Source organism: Prionailurus bengalensis, chromosome B4 (assembly GCF_016509475.1).
Source record: "Prionailurus bengalensis isolate Pbe53 chromosome B4, Fcat_Pben_1.1_paternal_pri, whole genome shotgun sequence".
Classification (NCBI taxonomy): Eukaryota; Metazoa; Chordata; class Mammalia; order Carnivora; family Felidae; genus Prionailurus; species Prionailurus bengalensis.
In genome coordinates, this window is record NC_057358.1 from 5,957,642 (window position 1) to 5,964,840 (window position 7,199).

General features: G+C 46.0%; 1 protein-coding gene across 1 annotated transcript in view; it reads right to left on the bottom strand.

Moving 5' to 3' along the window:
* The window catches only part of PRKCQ (protein kinase C theta), a 185,563-nt gene extending 183,852 nt beyond the window's left edge, over positions 1-1,711 (bottom strand). Inside the window, exon 1 of the mRNA XM_043564510.1 lies at positions 1,599-1,711. The gene's annotated coding sequence lies outside the window, so the exon portion shown is untranslated. The remainder of the gene's footprint in view (positions 1-1,598) is intronic.
* Positions 1,712-7,199: the final 5,488 nt, after the last annotated feature.

Consider the following 7,199-nt stretch of genomic DNA (forward strand, 5'->3'; position numbering starts at 1 on the left):
TGGCGATGAGAAGTCCTCCCTGGAACTTCACATTTTAAGAATTTACAAGAAAATCACAGGAGTGAAACAAAGGCTGGTGAGGCTGAACAGGTTACTCTTGAAATCAGAGATAAAAGTTTATGAGAGCGAGAAGAAAAAACAACAACAACAACAACAACCAACAAGATGACTTAATTTAGTCTTAATCACTAACGGGGAGGAATTTCACAGCTGAGGCTTTGGAGGTTTTAGAAGGTCTTCTTCCTGTGCCTTAGGCTTTAAATATACGTACATGCAATCAGCAGAAAAGGGACTAACAACATCAATCTGTGACAGACACCTGCCTCAAACAATGGCACTGATCTCAGAGGGATTTTAAACAGCTGTGCATAAACTTCAAAAGTAATTTGCAACCAAATTGGTAAACGTCACCCTCCTTTGTCACCCTCCTTCCCACTAGACACAGCATTTTTTAAAGAGATTAAGCATCCGCCCCTAAGCCTGCCATTTTACAAGAGTTACCAGAGATAAAGTTAGGGGGGAAAAAGAAGTCGGTGATTCACAAGATTGGGATGTGGGGTGGGAGAGGGGGGACCCTGGAGCTTAGGAGCAGGGCGCCTTCAGCAAACATCTCTGCCAGGGAAGGGGGGCTGTGCTGGTCACCGCTTCTACAGAAGGCCGGGTCCAAGGGGAAAGGTCTAGAGAACCAGTGCAGGGGGCCAGGTGGGCACCTGGCCCTGGTCACACCTGCACCTTTCCCGCAGGCTTCACCCTCATGGCTGAATAACCTTTTCTTACACAACCTCAAAGGACAAGGCAGCTCAGTGGCAGACTCCAGGCGGAAAGAATCTGAATCTCCAGCGGGGCCAGACCTTTGGGCCTCTCCTCACTGATGCCTATAGGGAGTGCCCAAGCCTTTAGCGTGAACAGTCCATTTCACACAGATAACCGGGGCTCTTAAAATTCAATAAAATAAAGATATTTAACTCTACTTTCTTAACATGTGGCCCTGAATGCCAAAATACAGAGAATCTCACTAGAGGTTACAGGATTGAGCACCACACTTTTTTTCCCCCCGTATCTATCACAGAGCCGCCTCACCCTGCCCCAGGACCTTGAAAAGAAATTTGGTTTTGTTTAGAAGTGAGTCTTGGCAGCCCTGCCTGCTGCTCTCGCAAACCCTAAGGAAACAAGACCTGTGGGCAGGTCACCATCTGCATCAACCATCTCTCCTTTAGCATTTGCCAAGGATAAAAAACTTTCCACCTTCTTCCCTCCTTCCCACCCCAGTAAGTCCAGGTGAGAGGGGAGAAAACGAGAAGGAAGTGAAGGCGCCCCCCAGCCCCAGCCTCGGTGGCCTCCACACGGCCAAGGTCAGCTGCGCCCTATGCCACCCGCCCGTAAGATGCCACCGGAGGCAAGTGGCCCAAAGTTTGCTGCGCTCTAGTCCCCTGGCGGCCGGGCAGGCGTCCCGCGCCCCCTTCCCCGTTCGTCTCGCAGCGGGACCCGGGCCGGCCTACCCCCGACTCCGCACCCCGCCCGGCCGGGTCGCGGCCCCGGCCCCCCGCGCGGACCCCCTGCCCTCCCCGGGGCCGACGCCCCCACCCCAGCTCACCTACCTGCAGACGGGGCGCCCGGGGTCCCAGGCGTTGCTGCTCGGCGGCGGCGCGGGCACTGGCGGCGTCCCGGCGCCTGCCAGGGGGCGCTCGTGAGCCCGCGGCCCGAGCGCCCGAGCCGGCCCAGCGGACGCCCGCCCAGGAACCCGCGCCCCGCTCCGCGTCCCCTCCCACCACGCCCGCCCCTCGCCCGCGCTCCTCCCCCGCGCCGCCCGCCCGGGCCCCGGGGACTCTGCGGGAGGTCGCGGCCAGGGGCGCCCGGCACCTGCCGCCGGCTGAGCTCGAGCGGACTCCAAGCCTCGCCCAACTGAAAATCGAAAACCACCCTTCCGAAGGGAAGGATCAAGGTCATTCGGTGAACAGAACTTCACGGGTTTCTCTTTTTACACTACAAAAGGGCTCATCGACATGGTTCTGAAGTTCTCTTTGAAAGTTACCTACCCAGGACTGTGGGTGCTTTTTTGTCTGGAGGATGCTCTTTTCTACGTTGTGTGCCCTAGCTGCCACTGTATTTTATTTTTGGTTTTTATTTTTGCACCCTGTGGCTTCACGTATAGTTTCCGAAGTTGCATTGCTTTAAAACTTTGACAGCCTCCAAGCTGCAGTATAATGTCCTTACAGGTGCATGTGATCTGAAGCCTTTGCACCTTGTTGGTGATGCTGATGGTGATCCTGATGAGGATGACTGGGGTTAATTTTTCAATCAGGTTAGAAAACTGTATGTCTGGTTACCAAAACTGTTACAGAGCGATTCTCTCACAATCATGACACTAAATGTTTAAAGTGTACTTGCTTCAGGCTTTTGTTGCTATAATGTTCTAACACCACATTAGTCTGAGAAATTTTTTTTTTGAGAGAGAGAGAGAGATTTAAAAGGTAAAAGTGAGCAAAACCTTGGATTAACAGGCTTCTGATGGTGGATGTATATATAGAGTGTCAGTTGCAAAGGATCTCTGATGGCAGCTAGTTCCCAACTTTTAATTTAAAGATGAAAAATGTAGGCGCAAGTGGGTGTGTTACTTGAGAAATTCACATTGCTGCTTTGTGGCAGGGAAGCTAGATAGGGCCACTCTTTCCCCTAATCTCTATGAACTCAGCAAAACAAACACACACTCCTTTTGGGGATAAAGATGCAATCCGTGAAAACTAGCCCCTCTCCCACACTTGTTAATCTCTAGCCATATTAAACTGATACTCAGGCCAGAATCACCCAACAGAGAGGCTGCCTCTTGGAAGATCCTAGCCAGGAAGGAGGTGCGAGGGTAGATGGACTCTCAGAGTGCCGCTCACCATGGTGTCATGAGAGCCTGGCACATAGTAGGCACTGACTGTATATTTGCTATTGAAATCTGGTGGCGAAAGGTAAGTATGGCTGGGAACAAGGCGGCAGAGCTGGAAGAATTCGCTCCGGTGAGAAGCCCAGCTTCTCTCTGCAGAAGAGAAACTTCTAGTTCAAAATGCCTTCCTCCTGGTTCTTCTCCAGCCATCCCTAAACAGAGCCTGTCACATGGAGAAGAAGAGATGGCCAGCTGTGAGCGTCTGCAGTGCCCGCAGGAAACCCACTCATTCCTGATGGCTGGGATTTTCACTTACCATTTGAGAAAGAGCTTACGCACGTATAGAAGCTCAAGGAAGGTTCATGTGTGTTTTTAATTTAGTCTGTGGTCAATGGCTTTTAAAAAGTTCCAAATAATGATGATCATGTACTGAGTGCCCATATACGAGGCAATGTAAAGTGTCCATGGCACTTTTGATGCACTGTTCATTTACTCTTTGTAAACGTTATGGGATAGAAATTATACCACCATCATCATCATCATCATCATCATCATCATCATCATTTCTGTTTTAGAGATGAGACTAATGAGGCTTACAAGGGTAATGCAGCTTGCTCCAAACCTTACAGTTAATAAAGTCCCAGAACCAGGATTCAAACCCAGGCCAGTGTGGAGCAGCTCGATCAGGCGCTGTTGATTAGTGCCTGCATTCTACAGCCATTCCCTCTGTTTTCTGCTTGTCTTGTCTTTGGACAGCTGGTCTCTGGGGACCCTTGACACTCTACTGTGCTACAACCATGCAGTCTTACCGCTGAAAACCCATTAATCTAAAGACCGATTCTTCTAAAACCACCGTATATCTAAAAAGAGGATTTTGTTTTTGTTTTGCGTTGGTGTTTGTTGATTTGTCTTGACTCTCCCCTAAGAGCAAAACATCTAAATCTGTTCTTGTTACATGTTAGGTGTTAGGGATATCTCCACGTCTTTTTGATCCCGGCGTCTTGTAGGGCCAGCCTTCTCCTTCCCCAGGCCACTAGGTATTTTTGCTTTATGACCAGACATTGTCTTGTTGTTTTACAAACACGGCTGCTGCTCAGAAGTTCTCCACACCTTTGTTTCCTGGAAGAGGAAATGACATTTCCTGGAGCGGACTACATGTGGGCGGTGAGGTTCTACTCATTGTGTGAAACACACTCAGACTTTTGGTTGTGTACTTCAGTGTCTGCCCTAAAGTTTCCTGGAATGATGCTCAGGACAGACTGTGGTGTGGTTTCACCTTAGCCAGAAGAGGTATGATCCCTGCTTTGGATCCAGAGCGAAGAAATGAACGACGTCAAGAATCCTATCGCTGGAGAGATCACAGTCCATCTTCCTTCAACTTGGAATCTGCAAAAGGGAGCCTGAGACACCACCTCGCTTTTATTTTGGACTCAGCTGGCGATTATCTTCTACTTCCCGAAGAGACCACTTCCTGCACCTTCCATAATGGATTTAGGATAGAAACTAAAGAGACGATGTCCTCATTGTGAGCCTCGATTCAGAGAAAGAAGGTATTTGGGGGAGTAGTAGGACATGACAAACACAGGCAATTTGAACAGAGGACTATTTAACAAGGCCACTTCTGTCTCTGCAGAAAGTCACCACTCAGAGGCACACTAGTTTGGATAATTTCATGAGGAGTTTGGCTACCCAGCTGTCACTTTGCCAAAGGCCTGGCAGAGATTGGTTTTAAAGTGGTCTTCCTGAATCTCCAGAAGAATCAGCATGGTGTTAGACGACCATGATCTTCCCTACCCAGAGGCCTGAGAAACATGTTGAGTCTTGCATAAATTTATTCAAAAAATGTCAAAATTATTCTAGAAGCTGTAGGTGAAAGTGACAGAGGCAAGATGAAAAACAGGTATTTTAAATTCACAGCTTGGACAAGGGAAAGGGAGATTTCTTTTTTCCCCTAGTCAATCTAACTTTATGCATTCAGACGGGGAAAAAGGATAATTAGAAGCTAGAAATTGTTATTGCATGAAGGGAGCTGTAAACACGGAAGCCAAAATTGGCTCTCCCCCAGGGGAGCAAATAAACCTTGATTCCTACTCATAATAAGATTGACACCAACTCTTCCAAATCAGGAAGGGGAAGGGTCAATACAGATTTTATCCTGAGCTTAAAAGGCAGCAGTGTTCATAATGTGGTATATTTTTTAAAGGTCCTATGTTGTTATGTATGCCTGGTGATGTTAAGCTAGTTTTTAGATCTTAGACAAGGTATGGGAGTAGGTATTATGTCTTCATTTAAGAAAGATGATGAGTGACCCAATTTTAGGTGGCTAATATTTTTTGTGCATTTATGACACGTGCCATGGCATGGTGTTGAATACTTTAATTATTTCATTTGACTGTGACAATGAATCCCCCAAGATGGGGAATATTCCCTTCACTTGACAGATGTGACATCTGAGGCTTAGCGATCAAACAAATGACTTGCCAGGCTGTCACAATGAGTGGTGGGGTGTGGCTTGACCCCCAGTCTGTTGACCCCAGATTCAGGACCTTTGCCATTATATACACGGAAACAAGACAAGAGCTGAAATGACAGCCTGCCTCTTGGAACAGTAAAGTCAGTTGTGTGTGTTTATGGATATCCCAACCAACAAGGTATTCTAAGAAGAGTTAACAGATGTATACATGGCCGATTTATAAATCATAATGTATCAAAATGCCCACTTAACAATGCAGCCATAGAAAAGAAAGCAAAATTTAATCTTTAATGATTAGATTTTAATGATTAGAACATCTAGAGGTCATTTTTTTCCAACTATTATTATATTATCGAAGAATGAATTTGAGCATGATAGTGCCTACCCTCCATCACCCCCAACGCCATTTTTTTAAGGTAGTGGAGTTTTAAAAACACAATGTTGCTGTCTTGTTTTAGTTGTGGCTTCTGAAATCTTACAGCACTGATTTTTTTTTTTAAGGTATCAAGGACAACAGAGAGAATCTAATTGTAACATAAGTATCTGAATCAGATAGCGAATGGTAACATTTTCAGTGTTGTTTTAGCATAGATATACCTTAACACAATAAAGTTTCATTGTGTTTGTAAGTCAAACCACTTTATTCTCTCAATCCCTTTTGTGAAAAAGCAAATACCACACCCATCCCTCCCTACTCCCTTCTTCAACCTGTATCCCTCAGACACACACCATTTATGGGTTTATTTTGACATTGACATGCACACACGCACGCACACACGCAGAATTTATGTTAGACTTCGTAGGTTCCTTCCAGCTTTAAAATTCTGAAGATAAATGCCAACTAAAAGAAAGTTCTAATTGTCAGTGATGGGGAATGTAACATAATTTGCTTCTAGTACTCATTGCTATTTAAATAGATTCACTGGTATAAAAAAAATTCAAATACTCTCAAGGAAGTCATACACGGATAGCACAGGAAACACAGAAAATCATTACTTTCTTCTTTGTGTACATTTTCCTGCCTACACCACAGTCTCAACCATTCACTCTGAAGTACAAATTTTGTGGAACAAAAATGCAGGTAATTTGCTTTTTCTCGGTAGTCAGAACGGAGGCCTACGGAGGCTAAATTGATCATATTTGACCGTTGTGTGAGTGAGAGGTACTCTGTTTCACGGTCACACTTTGTCCCCCAACTCAAGCATCTCACCCCTGAAGTGTTTGTTGTTAGCCCCAAATGGCAACCCTTGAGACGGGTTATTTCTTTAAACTTATCTTGGCTCATAAAGTTGTAAGCAGATCCAAGCTGGCATTTTCTTTTCTCCTCCTCCTCCTCTTCCTCCTCCTTCTCCTCCTTTTCTGCTTGTTACTCTGCAGAGTCAGCACAGAAAAGAAGTAACGCACTACATTTGGGGGTTAGCATCTCTTTTGAGAATAGACTCTTTTTTCTAAGTTTATTTATTCATTTTGAGAGAGAGAGAGAGACAGAGAGACAGAGAGAGAGACAGAGAGACGGAGAGAGTGAATGGGGCCGGGGGAGAGAGAGAATCGCAAGTAAGCTCCATGGGTGGCATCAGCACACAGCCGGACACGGGGCTCAAACCCACCAACTGTGAGATCATGACCTGAGCCCAAACCAAGAGAGTTGGAGGCTTGACCGACTGAGCCACAGAGGCGCCCTTTGGAGAACAGACGCTTAATCTCAATTTTATACATTAAACACACACACACACACACACACACACACACACGTTACCCAGTACTTAAATACATGTATTCTGATGATTAAAAAAAACCCCTCTGTAATATTTAAATAATTCTTTTTAAGTAATCCTATCAATAGCTTTTATGTGT